Below are 17461 nucleotides of genomic sequence, written 5' to 3'. Positions count from 1 at the left end.
TGTGAAAATCTCCTAGGCAATCAACCCAACTCCCAGCCAGAAATGTGAATTTCCTTCAAGCAGTTGAACAACCTCTTGCATGTGTAGCTGAGTTAACTGGTTCCCTCCGAGACCAAGAAAAATGGACTTGCATGCATGGGTTGCTTCTCCCAAGGTAGCATGCAAAGGCATCCCTTGTTTCAGGGATCTATGTTTAGCAGTTGGAGGTTACATCCAAGGATCATTTCAGAAACCTCCCATCAAGTGTTGCTTTCCGTAGATTTGTGGCATGCACGTCATAACCTCGATGTTATCAAAACTCATCACCCGGAAACTAAAGAGATCATTCCTCAAATCAGACTTGTAGCTCTGACATCCCACATCACATCTAGGTGAATTCAGCATATTCAACTCAGTTTTTTTTGGGGTAAGCCCGCTTGCCATGCCTTGTGCTTCATTTCTGTTGCATTTTGTGTTTTTGCTTGTATGAGTAATGTTTTCTTGATTTCTTTGAACACTTGTTGTCATTTACATGTATATTAGCTTGTCCTAGCACCATTTTATTTTTCTTCAACATCTCACTGTTGTCGCATGCATGAAACTTGTTTTCATGAATAGTCGTTGATTCATATACTCGCCTCACCCACATGCATGTTGTTCAATTTTCTGAATTTGTCATTAACCATTTTCATGCATGATCATTCACATATGCTTACACTCAGTATCAACATTCATTCGTACTCACATTCACTTGGAGTTGCATGTAGGTGAGTCTGGTTAACCTCGAACCGGACTCTGCCCCACCAAGAGCCTCACCAAGATAGCATTGCGTAATCCTGAGAGGGAAGGTTCTGCCTTCCTCTCTAGAAATGTGCATTTCTTCCAAGTAGCTATTCCCCAGGCCTGTTTTTCACAATCCTAAGGGACAATGACTGCTGGCCAAGAAAATTATGCAATGCAGTCACTGAGGCTCCAGACATTCCCATTGAGATTGTGTATTGTGAAATTCCAGTAGTTAGAAACCAGAATGGACAATGCACTATGTAGCTCCAGTAGTCAGTCAATCTCCTAGTAGCCCAGACTGTGCCTTGTGTAGTCTTGGCAGTCAGTCTCCTGACCTCCCAGCCGAAATTGCGAAACCTTCATGATCAGTCACACAAGTGTGTTGCAAGTTACTTCTCAACTTCATTTTGGTTTTCAACTGACAGATTGCTTGCCATGAGTGTTTCCATGTCTCCAGGTATTGCATGTGTTCATTTGCCTCTCATCAGTGTAGGTACAATGGTTTCCAAGAGAGCAAAGTTGAAAACATTGTTCAGAGAACACTTGGAGATGTAGTCGATCAAATGTTTATGAGCTTTTATACTCACGAAGATGTCAAGTTGTTCATAGACAACAACATCAATATATCACAGCAAGCAACATCATGAATAGCGGCTGAAGGCAGCATAATGAATGTAGCAGATGCAATGAATGAAAGAGTAAGGTTGTTGACAACACAGAGGCAGAACAAAGTTGAAAGATCAAGCAGATCCACCGATAATGAAAGCAACTTTGGAGACTCAAGCTATGAGGTGACGAGTAACATGAAGATCATGCGAAGACAGAGAATGGAATAGAGAAGGAGTTGCATGTGTTGAAGCAGCAACACAAGAATAACATGAAGCTGCATAGACAGATGAATGAGTTGCAACAGGAACAGGAACAACAGTGGGTCCAACGTTCACTCACGGATGAAACTGCGCCTGTAAAGGTGAAAGATCCACCCCAGCAGCTGACATAGAGTAGACATGGTGAGTAGTGTTGTTATCACATGCAGGGGATTCAACAGCATGCATGTCATTGTGCGCATGCATGCAATTCAACCCATTCAACACACTCACCAATGTAAAGACAAGAAGCAATTCCAACTGGAGCTGAACAGGTACTTCGGCAAGTTAATACGCATGACCTCAGCACACACTTGAAGATTAGCACAAACACTATGCATCAGTGTGTTTCCAGTTCAGCCGCATCCAAGAAGACCATGCACATGTTATTAGATGAGCTAGATGAAGGGGTCGAACCAATGCACCAGTTGCAACGGAGGCAAGAGTTCGCTTCAGCAAGATTTCACCATGAGGTGCATACACACCATTATGGATGACCAAGCTTAGCATGAACTCACTACCTTCACCATCAAAAGCATGTCAAAGAGTTGGTCTCATCACGACAAACCAAGTGTGAGTGATGTCTTGCAAGGCTTGCTCAAGCCATGTTGTCTCACATGAGTGCATGTGCATTGTAATGTTGAGTCATGTCAAGTGTAATTCAAGTGTCAATAGTTGGATGTAACAGTCATAGAGTAGGTTGAGAGTCATGAGTGTAGTTGAACTATCACAAAGCGGAATGTCAAGGGTCACCACACCATTTTCTATAAATAGTCCCTCATAACTCATTGTATAGGCTTTTGGTCAACCAAGATTCTAATCAGACTATCTTGGAAAGAGCTTGGATGGTATTGTAACGTGCCTTGGATTCTCCATTGCACGAAGCTAGTTCATCTCTTTGGAGGAGTAGATGAATGTGGCTATAACATTCCATTGTTGGGGCTAGTAGGTTTACATGGATGTATTGTATGATTGGAACTTACACTTCGTTATATAATAAGAGCCAACACATTTTCACACATGTATTGTATCTGTTGTAAGACTGATCTTTAACACTTGTAATGTGTCAGTGTCAATATTTGAAGCCTTCCACCAGTGATCAAACATGCTCTTACAAAGTGTTCTTAGGGTGTCAAAGTCAAATTTTGTCATTTCAATGAGTCTTCAAGTAAAATTTGGTCACTAGGTATTAGATCTAGGATTTTTTTTCACTCCTTCCAAAAGTCTTCCAAGTATTGGTTCATGTCCCCATTTGAATGAGTGTACCATCATTAAAATAGTTTTCATCATTATTTCATGTTCCCAATGGGTCAATTTACACCTTGTTTGTGCTTCAGTTGTGCTTAGGTAAGGCTCATTCCCCTCTCCTAGGGATTTTGTTTTTGAGCAGGAAAAAATGAATCTGGAAAATGTGAGAGAGGTTTTTGTCCAAAATAGGCAAAGGAATAAAAACCTTCTTCACTTTTTACACAGGTGTCATGTTTTTAGAGAAAATTCAAAAATATTGTTGCCTCAGGAGAGTTAATGCACCTCTAGAGTGACCTTGGGAAAATCAAAGTTTTTCCTAGATTGGTTGGTCAAATTTCATTCTTGATGCATAAAACACAAAGAGCTTTCCAATGATTTATCATGAGCTCAATTTGGAGTTGAGGAATACCTTCAAAAGTTGACTGCAACAGCACTCTGCATTCAGGCAGCCTCATTCTGCACATTTTGACCAATCTTGGGAGATTTGACTTTGGCCAAGGCAAATGAACTCCAAATTGAAAAATTCAAGATGTTTTGTAAATTAGTCTCGATAAGATTTCGAACGAGCTATCACATGTCCAATTGTGACACTGGGAAGGCCTCCAAAATTGGTCTGGAAAAGGCGTTGCATGTCAGGGAGTTGGCACTGCGCATTGGGCAGGCGCTGTGCATCAGAGCAGTTTTGTCTATGAAAAGTTGAACTGGCACTGCGCATTGGGTTGGTGGCACTACACATTGGGCTGTGAATCTTCCAAACCTCTAAAACTCATCTTCACTCATTTCCATTACATCATTCACCTCTTGTCAAGTAAGTATACCCTCTCCTCCAGTTTAAGCTAGGGTTTTCATGCATGTTTAATGGTTTATACCTCTTAAATATCAAACCCTAATTTTTCTCTAAAACTACCTCATACACTACAAATTACAGCTGTTTATTCCCTATTCCCTAATTTCATTTGCCCAAAACCTATCTCCTAAACCCCATCCTCCCTAACTCCTTTTCCCTTCTCCTATCTCCCAAACCCTACCCTTCACATATCAAACCCTAACCCTCAATATCAAAAACCCTAGCCTCTATATAAACCATACCTATTCCCTTACCTCACACCCTCACTATTTTTTATTTTATAAAACTCTTCATACTCATCATTCCCTCACCTATTTATCCACCACTCATCAAATCATCCCAAGAGAGACAGACATGGAGAGGGACAGTGAATATGATTACGAGGAGGACACCCTTAGTGACAGCTCTAGGGAAAGGAATTTGCAACAGAGGGAAGCCTCAAAAAGGTGGAAAGATAATCAGGGAGGAGCCCATTAGTATGAGTGAACTACTTTCTTTCCCATTAGCCACCTCATGCTTTAGACATCAGTCATGTTTTGGTTTTTGTGAAATGGTAGAGAGGGTTAAGTTCCATCATGAGTTAGCAAGGTTGTTTGTGACAAATTTAGACAACAATGTGGTACACCTTGCTGGAGTTACATTTACTCTATCATCTACCATCGTTTCAGAGGCTACAAGCATTCCAGATGTAGTTGAAAAGGCAAACAGAGACAAGAAGATGCTTCGTCACATGGTCCACCATTACATGACCCGGAATAAGATATGCAATATGAGGATAAAGAAGCTTAAGGCAAGATTAAGGAGGGTTTTGAAGAGAAAAAAGAGGGATGATAAGCTTAACATCTTGGCTGATGTCACACTAGCCCAAAAAAGCAACCAATGAGGGACCCTTGCCAAATCTGGGCAAGTTTTGAGCAAATTTTGTCATTTTCAATTTTTGAATTTTTGCAACACAAGAAATTGTGGTACACTTTTGATTGGGACATATTTTGGAGAAATGGATTATATATTTGGATTCAACATCAAAATTACATCAATCACTGAAATTTTCATCTCATTTGGAGCAAAACTAGGTCTCCTAAAGGGCAAAAAACACTCAAAAAGTGCCCTCTCTGCCACTTTTTGCACCCACAAGAAGCCGTCTTGGGAGAATTCATTTTTGAAGTGGTAAGTTACCTCCAAATTAGGAAATTCAAATTGTTTCAGAAACTAGACAAATAGATCTTTCCAACAAGCTATCTTGGGCCTGATTTGGTGGAGTGTAAGACCTTCAAAAGCAGGCTAGAAGCAGCACTGTGCATACAGGAGATGGCGCTGCACATATAGCTGATTTTGTCAATTTTGCCCAGAACTCCGAAATTTTTCCTAGTTTGACTACCAGTTGAATTTTTCTCTCATCCTTGGTGGATTTATTATGGTAAATGATGTATTGCAACGTAAATATGAATGTAAAATGACTTGAGGGAGTAGATACATCAATTAAAAGTTGTTTGGAAGTGAATGTATCGGTTTCCTTAGTTTTAGAGGCAAGTTGTTCCACTGCCTACTTTCATGTTCCTAGTTTAGATGTAGTTGAAAAAACTTCTTAAATCATGGACTTGACCCTTTATGGATATTATAGATGTTCTTTATGCCTATATGATGTCTTTTATCAGTCATGAGCAAGGGTTGGACTCTTGTGGATGCTTTGAGCTTCATTGTACATCACTACAGCAATTTGGTAAGGAAATAAACCAGGGTTTGCAGCTATTTTTGTGGGATTCTTGTGGTCATTTGTCTTGGCATTGTTTCTCCTTCTGTCATTTGTTTTTCTTATGTGTTATATGTTCTAGCATTTATTTCATTCTTCCTAACTAAATGAATCAAGATAGATAGGTAGAATACATTGATAAGAATGCTCTACCTTGGGAATGCATTTGGTTTTTTATGTTTTCAGTTGTTTGAAGAGGATTCATGGTCTCTACATGCCCTCCTCAACTCCTCACCAGTCTTAGACCTACCATCTCACTTTATTCTAAGTGCTAAAACAATTACTTGCCTCACCCTACAGAACACCCTTCATTTTTGATTTCGTTTCCCGGACCCAAGCCTGCCTGCTCCATTTGATCCAGCAACCAAAACTTTCAAAATCAACCAAAACCCTAGAGCTACTATACCTAGCCTAAAATCTATATTCAATTCAGACATCTCAAGTTGTAATTGCAGTCATCCTAACTGAGATTGACAAGGAGAGAGCCCTCTCCTGCCCTGGTAGGGCTAGCTACTAGGTTAAGCGTGGTTTGTGGTTATCCTAGGATTGCCTCCCTTTAGCCTGAGGTCGATCTAGGATCTAACATGATGCATGTTGATTTAACCTATGTTCTACATCTAAACTATTTCATTTGTTTTAATGCATAATATATTAATGGAAATGTGTTTTATATGTTTTTAATGATGTACCATCCATGTCGACTTCTCTGCCAGACATTAGACATACCTTTCATATGAAGCTCACTGTAACAACTGTTGCACTCGTTCAGACTGATCCGTGAGTGTTGTACATGTTATCTTACCTTGTATGTTTTGATTGCCACATCCGTGTGGATTGTTCCACTAGAATTTTCATATGTCCTATGTGTTGTGTGTTGCTAGCCAAGTTGGGATTGATCCCTTTCAACCTAGAACTCACCTTCACCCTCATCTCAACCCACCTATGTTAGAACTTGTCATACACCTTCCTTGACTCATTACAACAGTGACACCCTTTCTACTGATAGAGTTATCTTGCCTCTGTGTGACATCACAGTCAAGGCATTACCATACGACCCACTATTGGGACTCCTACACAAAACGGTCTAAGGTCTAATTGGGACTTCTTATCGGGGAGATCCCCTCAGAAGTTTGCGGGTCCAACACTGTCAACATTTTGGTGTGAGAAGGAGGGCTAGATGAAAATATGAGTCCTTACATCTATTTTGAATCTCTACACATCTATCATGACTACCTACCAAGTTGCTCTTCCGGAGTGCATGTCCTATGGAAATGTGTTGGGTAGCTGATCCCCTATGTAACAGTTTTGGGGATTAAAGTCCATAATTTTGGGTAATAGTATGGTAAAGGTTCCGCGAAGTGTGTGAAGTGCGAATTGTAATGGGTCAAGTAAAATGGTTGTCCACCTGAAAATAATAGAAAGCAAGTCGGCTTGCCCATGGTCCGCGGACCATGAGAATGTATAAATAGAGCGAGGCTCTAATGGTAGAAGGTAGCTTTTGATTAAGATCTAAGTGCTATGGGTTTGTAAAGGCAAGATTGCTTTGAGTCTGTAAGTCAGAGTCATGGTTGGTAGTAGTTAGATTAGGCTTTACAACTGTGTGCATAGAGGCTTGGTAGAGTCCACAGCTGTGTGTGCGAACCCCTGCAGCTGAGTGCACAGGGTGAAATAGAATGTACTGAACAGAAGATCAATAAAGATAAGTGTTTCTGAATTATTGTGCATTTGGTCACGGATCTAAAAGTTTATGATTATGTTATGATTTTATGCATATCTGTAAGATTTATGGTTGCGCACATTGGTTATAATTGTTGAATTCTTAATTAAATACCTTAAGAATTAGATCTGATCTATAATAACCAGAATAATAATAAGAATCTAGGAAGTGCCACTTCACGGATCTACGCGAAGACTAGATAGTTGTGCAGAGTAGTGCAAGTGCGCGGATTGGTTCGTGACCCCTCCAGACCTTATCAAGACATTCCTAGGGTATGGAAACCTAGTTCCAGCACCCTCCCATACTACCTCAGGTGAGACTTGAGTCCGTGCTCCACGGATTGTTGCCGAAAGGGCTAGTAGTGCGGGATTTTCTTGGCTAAAACAATTCTGAACTTGGGTCAGGCCCCATCAAGCCAACAAATGGTTCCGTTGTCGGGACCAGGATTTTCCTAAGGCATTTCTGATGTCGAAACACTAGAACCCTATGAGGAAAGAGATTGAATATTGGTTGGATCAGAAGTTTCACGAGTTCGTGGTTCAGGAAAACAAAACTCCGCATATATCTGAAAAGAGGTGGCTGGATCATTACATATACACATAAATCCATGAGATCTTCTTCACATCCTTTTCATCAGAACTGTATGATTGGATCGCGAGGCTAGCCAACAGTCAAGTTGTTATGAAACCAGCTCAAGAAAAGAGAGATCCATGCCTTAGAATTTAGCCTCTTTGAGGGGGCAACCTCCTTTACATTACATAAATGAGCAATTCTTGGATTATTCAAATGAAAAAAACTCTTTTCTATATATAGGAGTCTAAGGAGTCACAATATAACCCAGCTGACCTAACAATAATAATATAAAGCCACAAAAATAACAATAGAGGGATTCTATGGGGCACAGTAATAACAATATGGGGACAATAGGGGCACAACAATATTAATAAGGGATACAACTACAATAGTAATGGGGTAATCACTAGTATTATAGGGACCCAACATGCCCCTCTCCTTCAAAAAAGTGTCGTCCTCAATGCTTCAGTAGTTCTGGATGCTTCTGTATAAAATTCTCATCCTCCCATGTGGAATCTTCAACGGATAAGTTCTTCCACTTGATAAGATACTCCGAAATTGATCGATTTCATAACTATCGAGTTCTTGTTTCTGTGACTGCTTCTGGTTCCAATAAAATTTTTCCCTCCTCGTCAAGTTCTGGCAATATTGTTTGAACTCGGAGCTTGTCACCTATAACCTTCTTTAAACATGAAACATGGAAAACTAGGTGTAATCGAGAAGCTGCAGTAAGCTCCAATTTGTATGCCATAGTACCAATCTTTTGCAACACCTTGTATAGACCATAATACTTTGGTGATAATTTATTATCCTTTTTAGCTTGCTTGAGGGAAATTTTCTTATATGGTTGTAGCCATAGGAATACCCAATCACCTACATCAAAACTTCTTTCGCTTCGATGTTGATCTTCCTGTTGTTTCATTCTATTCTGTGCCAACATGAGGTTGTCCTTTAAGAGTTGGAGGACATGTTGTTGATGTTCGATGTGATGTTCCATTGCTTGAACCTTAGAATTTCTCTTAAATATGATGTGATGGATGGTGGCTAATATCCATAAAGTGCCATAAATTGGGTCATTTTTGTTTTTGTATGGAAGGAAGTGTTATACCACCATTCAACTAGAGGCATCCATTTGACCCATTGTGTCTATTTATTAGATACAAAGCAGCAAAGATATCCTTCCAAACATTTGTTTACTATCTCAGTTTGCCCATTAGATTGAGGATGATAAGATGAGCTATGAGCTAACTGAGTACCAAGACAAGAAAATAATTCTGTCCAAAAATTTCTAGTGAAAATGGGATCTCTGTCACTTACAATAATCTTTGGGTTTCCATGTAGCTTTTGAATTGTTTCCATAAATGCAGTAGAAACTGTACTGGCTTTAAATGGATGTGATAATGCACAAAAGTGTGCATACTTGGTAAGTCTATCAACTACCACCATGATGACACTCTTTCCCTTAGACTTGGGTAAACCTGTGATAAAATCCATTGAAACCTCCTCCCAACGTTGGCTTGGAATGGATAAAGGTTGTAATAGACCCGGTGTCTTAATTGTTTCAACTTTATTTTGTTGGAAAACCAAACATTCTGCCACAAACTTTTGAATATCTAATTTAAGGCCCTCCCAAAAAAATTCCTTCTTAACCCTGTGGTAAGTTTTTAAAAATCCTGAGTGGCCTCCTAAGAGAGAAGTGTGCAATTCCATAAGAATATTTTGTTTTAGCTGGGAATTCTTACAGAGGTATAAGCGATCTTTGTACCATAATGAATCATTTTTCCTGCTAAATGTATCAGACGTACTAGAGTCTTGTTGTAACTTTCAAATAAGTGCCCACACTTCTTCGTCATTCTTCCATTCTTCCCTTGCTTCGTTTATCCAATCTGGTTGGATAATAGAAATGGCGCACAACAATGCTTCCACATCCTCATCCTTTCTTGAGAGTGCATCTGCCACCACATTTTGCTTCCATTTTTTGTAGATGATTTCAAAGTCATAACCCAACATCTTTGTGACCCACTTTTGTTGCTCTTCAGAGGATAATCTTTGTTCTAAAAAGTATTTAAGGCTATCATGATCCATTTTTATCTTGAAGTGTCTTCCCATTAGGTAGGGTCGCCATTTCTTAAGTGCATGGAGTATTGCCAACATTTACTTCTCATAAATAGCTTTGTGTAAAAACTTTCCCTTGATTGGACGACTTTCGAAAGCAATGGGTCTTTCATCTTGCATTAAAACAACACCAATTCCATTTCTTGAAGCATCACATTCCACAATAAATGTTTTTGTGAAGTCTGGTGTAGCTAAGACCGGTGCTTGGCACATTGCCTCTTTAAGATGCTCGAAGGCCTTTGTTGCTTCTGGAGTCCATGAAAATGCATCTTTATTCAATAATGTTGTTAGAGGTGCTGCTATTCTCCCATAATTCTTAACAAACTTGCGATAATACCTTGTTAACCTGAGAAATCCTCGCAGATGCTTTATGGATGTGGGCATTTTCCATTCCTTAATGGATTTAATTTTGTTAGGGTCTACCTTAACTCCTTCATAAAATACAATATGACCCAGATATTCCACCTCTTGTACTCCAAAGAAACATTTGGATCTTTTTGCATATAATTGTTTCTCCTCCAATAATTGTAGCACCCTGTCAACATGTTCAACATGATCCTTCCAAGACTTGCTGTAGATTAGTATATCATCAAAAAATACTAACACAAATTTTCTAAGGAATGGTTTGAAAATGGAATTCATTAAACCGTGAAATGTTGAAGGTGCATTGGTAAGGCCAAAAGGCATGACCAAAAATTCATAATGACCCTCATGAGTTCTAAATGCTATTTTCGGAATGTCTTTAGTCTTCATTCTGATTTGATGATATCCTGAACGAAGATCCAACTTGGTGAAGTAAATTGATCCATGCAATTCATCCAGTAATTCATCAATGACAGGAATGGGAAACTTATCTTCAATAGTGAGCTTGTTGAGCTCCCTATAATCCAGACACATGCGCCATGATCCATCCTTCTTGTGCACCAATACTACTGGAGAAGAGAAAGAACTTTGACTCATTTGAATTATACCAACCTCTAGCATTTCTGCAACCATACGTTCAATTTCACTCTTTTGGGCATAGGGATATCTGTACAGCCTGATGTTTGGAGGAACACTTCCTGGAATCAGATGAATAGCATGATCATGATCACGAATAGGTGGGAGACCTTTGGGAGACTCAAATACCTTGCTCCAAGAATTTTTGGAGATTTGGAGAAATAGATGATTCCAATGTGGAAACATCTAGCGAACATAATTGTGCAATTACACCTCTTTGTTCCTTTTTTAGAAGCTTTGTCATACCGTTAGAGCTGATTATCTTTCCCGGTTTCCCTGCAATACCCCTTAATTCAACTTCCTTTCCTTCCATAGAAAATTTCATGAAAAGTTCTTGAAAATTAAAAGCTATTGTACCCAAGGATTGTAGCCATTGGACTCCTAGTAAAACATCAGCACCTCCCATTGGAATGGAAAGCATTGGGCTAGTCAATACCTATTCCCCCATGGATAGCTTGATATTATGACACTTTCCAGAGAAATTTATTGTTCCTCCATTTGCAACCATCACTTGACACTCTGGTGTTGGATATAAGAAGCAATTCAATTCTTTTGCTACCTTACAATGAATAAAATTGTGGGTACTTCATAAATCAATCAACACTATTACCTTTTTCTTCTTGATTTGTCCTTCTATCTTGATGGTTTGAGGAGTGGTAATTCCTGCCAATGCATTACAAGATATGGTCGGATTCATTTCTTCTTTATCTATGCTTTTTTCCTGGAGTATATCCTATTCTTTTGACCTTTCTTGCTCCTTTTCTTCTTCCTCTTCACAATCCATGTAGAATAATTTCTTCCCAGCACACTTATGACATTTAGTATATTTGCTATCACAACTGTAACAAAGCCCTTTTGCTCTTTTTTCTTCGAATTGTTGTGGTGTCAACCTTATAGGTTGTGGAAGACTAGGGGCAACAACACTTCCATCTTTATAGTTGTGAGTGGTATGCTTCCTGGTTGCCATAATTTTGCTTTCCATTTTTCTTGCTAACCTGAATGCCTTCTCTAATGAATCAGGTTCCCAAAGGCGAACATCATGTTGGATATTATCCTTTAATGTCCATATGAACACATCAACCCTATGCTCCTCTGGAATATTTTTTTACCCTTATGTTCAATTTTTGGAACTCCTCAATGTGCTCCATTATTGAACCCTTTTGTTTGAGACTTATCAATTGGCTAAAAAAAGTGTTGCTTTTTGTATCCTCATAATGTGCTCTCAATTCTTCCGTAAAAATTGCCCAAGTGATAATTTGTTTATGAGAGCAAAGCCATTGATACCATACAAACTGATTTGGTTCCAAATATAAAGTTGCAATACGTACCTTTTGTGTGTTTTGCACATTATTGAGATCGAAAAATTGCTCCATCTGTAATATCCATGTTGCAGGATCCTTGCCATCAAACTTCTTCATATCAATTTTTGGAATATGGCCGGTCTTCGATCCAACATTAGAGTCTATGGAATCATGATTAACATTTCTTTTGTTCTCATCATGAGTTTCGTTTACTACCCTTTCACCATTAGTGACCATTTCTTGTAGCAACTTATTCATATTTATCTTCAATTCTTCCATCTTATCATCCATGCCATCAATTTTAGCGTCCATGCCATTCATCTTAGCTTCCATGCCATCCATATTAGCTTCTACACCTTTCTTTAAACAATCCATATTAGCTTCTGCACCTTTCTTTAAATCATCCATCTTAGCTTCTACATCTTTCCTTAAACCATCCATCTTAGATTCTTTTTCTTTTTGTGCAAGTGACACTTGTTGCACTTGGTATCGTAATTTTGATATATCATGTTGCATTTCTTCCTCTTGTTCATAAGTCATGCTAGAGATTTCAAGTTTCTTACTAGGTGTTTTCATTTCCTTTCCTCGGGGCATCAATAACCGGTTCAAACTAATTTTTCAAACCAAGCTTATGCAAAAATTTAAAAAAAACTACGCACCTTTTTTTCACTTTGTAGAAGCTTGATATTGAATCTGATGTATCTATGCAATTTCAGATCATCCAGTTCTAAACTTGTGACTTGTCATAGCCCTCTATGTCCTCTTTCCAATGCCACCAGTCTGATCCAAGTTGGATTCTCCAAGGAAGAGTTATGCACAATCTCCCAAGATGACCTGATTATAGAATAGTTCAGTAGAGCGAACTTGTACAATGTGCCACGAGTCACTGTTTCAACCTATGGATCTAAAAAAGATACAAAAGAAACTACAATCCATCCTCTTTCTATAAATTCTTATGAAATTTCAATCCTATGCTCAGATAGAAAGTTATGATGATTTTCCCCAGTTCACCTGTTTGGAATGTAATTCAGGAGTCTGCAAAAAGACCAACTTCCTCAGATCATATCTCTGCAAATATAGCACAAAAAGCTCTAAAATTTGGAACCAAGATTTAGCGTGATTTCTTCTCAAATGGGTTTTTTTTTAGCTTCTGAAACATCGTAGAAACAAATTTATATCGAAAATTCCACGATGACTTTTTTGGAGCAGCGAAACCCTAGAATCCAAAGCTCTGATACTAAATGTTATGAAACTAGCTCAAGAAAAGAGAGATCCACGCCTTAGAATTCAGCCTCTTCGAGGGGGAAACCTCCTTTACATTAAATAAATGAGCAATTCTTTGGATGATTCAAATGACAAAACCTCCTTTCTATATATAGGAGTCTAAGGAGTCACAATATAACCCAGCCGACCCAACAATAATAATATAAAGCCACAAAAATAACAATAGAGGGATTCTATGGGGCACAATAATAACAATATGGGGACAATGGGGGCACAAAAATATTAATAAGGGATACAACTACAATAGTAATGGGGTAATCACTAGTATTATAGGGACCCAACACAAGGAAGGTGTAAACTCGATCGACCAGTAGTGTGGACTCTAGAGTTGGTGTGCAAGTTAGAGGCATCTGAAGGTAAAATCGCGCAGGCAGTAGATCATTGGCTGGATCAGATAATAGGAGGGTTTATCACTAAATTCAAAATAGACGCAATTGTGAGCTACAGCAAAGCAGAGTAGCATTTTCTGAAGGGAACACTAGGTAAGTACATCAAATCCCTGAATACCTGGATTAAGATGCTGTTATGTGAAAAACGGGTGATGCAAATCCTTTAATGAGTGGAACGACATGGAGAGGGAGGGCCTATAAGGGCATCGAAGGGTTGGGAAACAGTCTATTAATTTTTCCTCCGTGAAAGGATGAGGAAGGGCACACTTGGGATTCTCCAAGAAGTGCAGTCAATTTGGTAAGGCAACACATCCCGCAATTAGCATCCCCTTTAACACCACCACTCGCGTCACCTCCTTTGCCCCCATCTTCACCCACACCACATCCACCAAACCAGTGGTTTAGCATGGAAAGCGTGATCATGTTTCCAGTATTCAGAGGGGTAGGGAGTGAAGATCTTGATCAGTTTTCATTTGTAGTAAGGGCAGTATGGGAAGCACACAAGGTTACAGATGATAAAATTAAGAAGTCCAACTTGGTAAGCGCACTTTAGGATCACGTGCTGACCTAGTATATTAAGCACTCGAATGATCATCCAAATGCCGAGATAGTGGAAATTTAGATTGTGTTAAACAAAGAATTTAGCCAACCGAAATCAGAGACGCAGTCGATCATCGGATTCAAAGATATCGTGATGCTTCTTGGTGAAACCCCCTGGGATCTGGATCAAAGATTGAAGAGCATGATCCACGAGGCTAACATGAAGCTGACGGATGCGCAACACCACACGTGGTTTGTGGTGTCTTTGACACCACATCTGAGGACAACGCTATCATAGCAGAAGTTTTCAACCCAGGTAGAAGCATTGGAAATAGCGATGAGGTGGCATGAAACTCTGATACAGGATCCATGCGCAACTAAAAAACCTATGTTTGGAGATGCAGGGTTTGAAATAGGATAGGACACCCCAGCTGAAAGCACAAGAAGGAGTGTGGTGCATAAAATGTAGAAGCTAGGACCATGATAAGGATCATTGTCCAGTATTCACGAGCTATTTAGTAGGAGGGGGACCAATGTTGTTGAGACCAAAGGCACAGGTGGGGCCAAGTGCAACGCCTGCGCTTTGGTGTGCAATCTGTCAGGTGGGAGGAAAGCACACGACATATAACTGTCATCTATTACAGAAGTTTACACAAACCCCCAACAGTTGTTTTATAATTTTTGTAGATCTGTAGGCCACGATGAGAAAAATTGTCGAAGTTATAAATTGTTAATGGATAGGACACTTGCCTATATGATGCAAGCGGAACCACAAGTCCTTGACCTAGCCACAGGGATGGTGCATGCTGGATTTCAAGGGCACAGACGAGGACGAGGCCACAGACAGCTAATCTATTATAACTACAAAGGACTAGGGCACTATGCTCGCGACTGTACCAACCCAACTAGAATATCATGTTCTTACTGTGAATAGTTTGATCATGAAATGATATATTTTCCCACGCTGATAGCTCAGATACGTGAGAAAAGGGTAGCACAACCTACACCGATGCAGAACATCCAAATGATTAGGGCTGAGCCATGCGAAGAAAACCCCAACGTGAACATGATGCTCAAAAGTGGCGCAACCATAGGGGAAGATAAAGGGAAACAACCCGAAGAAGATACATGGGTTCTCAAGGCCCCTACAAAGAAACCTGCGTTCGACTTGGAAGGCACAAAGGAGACATTTATGGAAGCTAAGAAGAGCTTTGCGGAGGTCTCTACTTCAAGTAGCAAGGATCAACCCGAGTCAGAAATGGATCCCTCTATGCTAACTAGCTTTTTAGAGACATGTATAAAGTTGCTACGCCTCAAAAAGGTAGTTAAGGGGTTACAAGAGCTCATAACCAGGTGTGCAGGGTCAGGAGAACTGCGTGTGGTCTGCAAAATAGGAAAGCATGCTTTACGCGCCAGGCAAGAAATGCGATTGACGGTGCAGATTGGTGATTTTGAGATGGACTAGGTCATCATAGACTTGGGTTCAGATGTGAGTGTGCTACCTAAATAGACATGGGAATGCATGGGCAGGCCCGCATTACAGTGGTCTCCTATTCAATTACAGATGGTGAACCATCAAAAGATCTTTCCCATGGGGATATTGCAGGGAGTAACAGTGGACATCGAAGGCATGAACACACAAACAGATTTTGAAGTAATATAAATTGTGGATGAAAGCAACCCTTACCTCGTGTTGCTAGGACTAGACTAGGCCACATATACGAATGGAATCGTCAACCTAATGAAGCGGAAAATGATATTTGAGAAAAAGTCCCTATGCTTAGTTATTCCTCTAGATCCAGCCGAAGGAGCATGCTACATGGAACCCGTGCACGACGAAGGAAGTGATGATGACTTGGATTATATCTACAAAATAACTATGTGAGATCAAGATTGGGTGAATCTGACTGCTGAGGGGAGAATACCATTGGAGTGCACAGATATTTGCCCCTCAGATATAGATGAAGAGGATGAACATTGGCATAATTGGTTGAACGAAACAACCACACTGAATTGCAATATGATGACTAGGTCGCTGTGTTGCGTAACAGCCCAAGCTCAAGATCTACCAACATATGATGGACTGATAGAGGTGGATGAGTTTTTGAACAAGTTTGAAAGCACAATACTATAGCAGTATGGTTCAACGCATTAAAATGGGTGTTGCGAGCAACACCTATGCACTAGTGGGGAACACATCAAGGCACTTTTGAAAATTGGTGCAGCTGCAGAACGATGATGTGGCTATGGTTTGGGGAACTAGAACTACAAATGACAGATAAATACAACGGGCGTGACGACTCATGCGTGCATCTCATAAAATGGACCAAGGTGTATGGCAAGTAACCTCAACATGAATGGGTGCATTTGTTCTACCATACCTTGGATGTCATACCCAGGAACTGCTATACTGAGACAAAACTCCAACATGGTACAGGCGAGTGGGATATTTTGCATGAAGGATTTCTATTAAATGTTACATTTGAAAACCCATGGGCTGATACTATTGATGATGCGCTACAAGTTGTGAAGGCTACTATCTTCAAAATACCCCAGGAACCATTGGAAGTAGTTCAACCAGTATGGGCAGCCCAATTAAGCCATGCCCTCGAATGTTATAATGTACAGGTAGAGGAGGATGATGACGACCCTCGGAACATTAATATCCCAGAAACAGAAGGGAGTCGTAAAGTTCGTGGATCATCAATTTGGGACCCCGACATCACCGCACCATTGAAAATGAAGTAGGTAAATATTGGCACCAAGGAAGACCTGAAGTATGCGATGCTTGGGGACTATTGGGATCAAGCCATGGTGGATAAGGTCGTCGAGTTACTTCACAAATATCAAGACTTATTCCTAACCAAAATCACAGAGTTAAAATGGATCCTCGGTGACCTGGGAAGGATGAAGATTACTTTGAAACTGGACGTGAAGCCAACTAAGCAGTGACCTTACCGTTGAATCCAAAATATAAAGAAAAGGTCCGCAAAGAATTGGAAAAAATGCTTGCAGCAGGAATAATTGAACCAGTAGAAGAATCCGAATGGGTAAGTCCTATGATTGTATA

The sequence above is a fragment of the Pinus tabuliformis genome, chromosome 8 (assembly GCF_031772625.1).
Source record: "Pinus tabuliformis cultivar Carrire ecotype Pingquan chromosome 8, CPIR1, whole genome shotgun sequence".
NCBI classification, from domain to species: Eukaryota; Viridiplantae; Streptophyta; class Pinopsida; order Pinales; family Pinaceae; genus Pinus; species Pinus tabuliformis.
The sequence above is the reverse complement of the archived record's forward strand: the minus strand, read 5'-3'. Positions refer to the sequence as shown.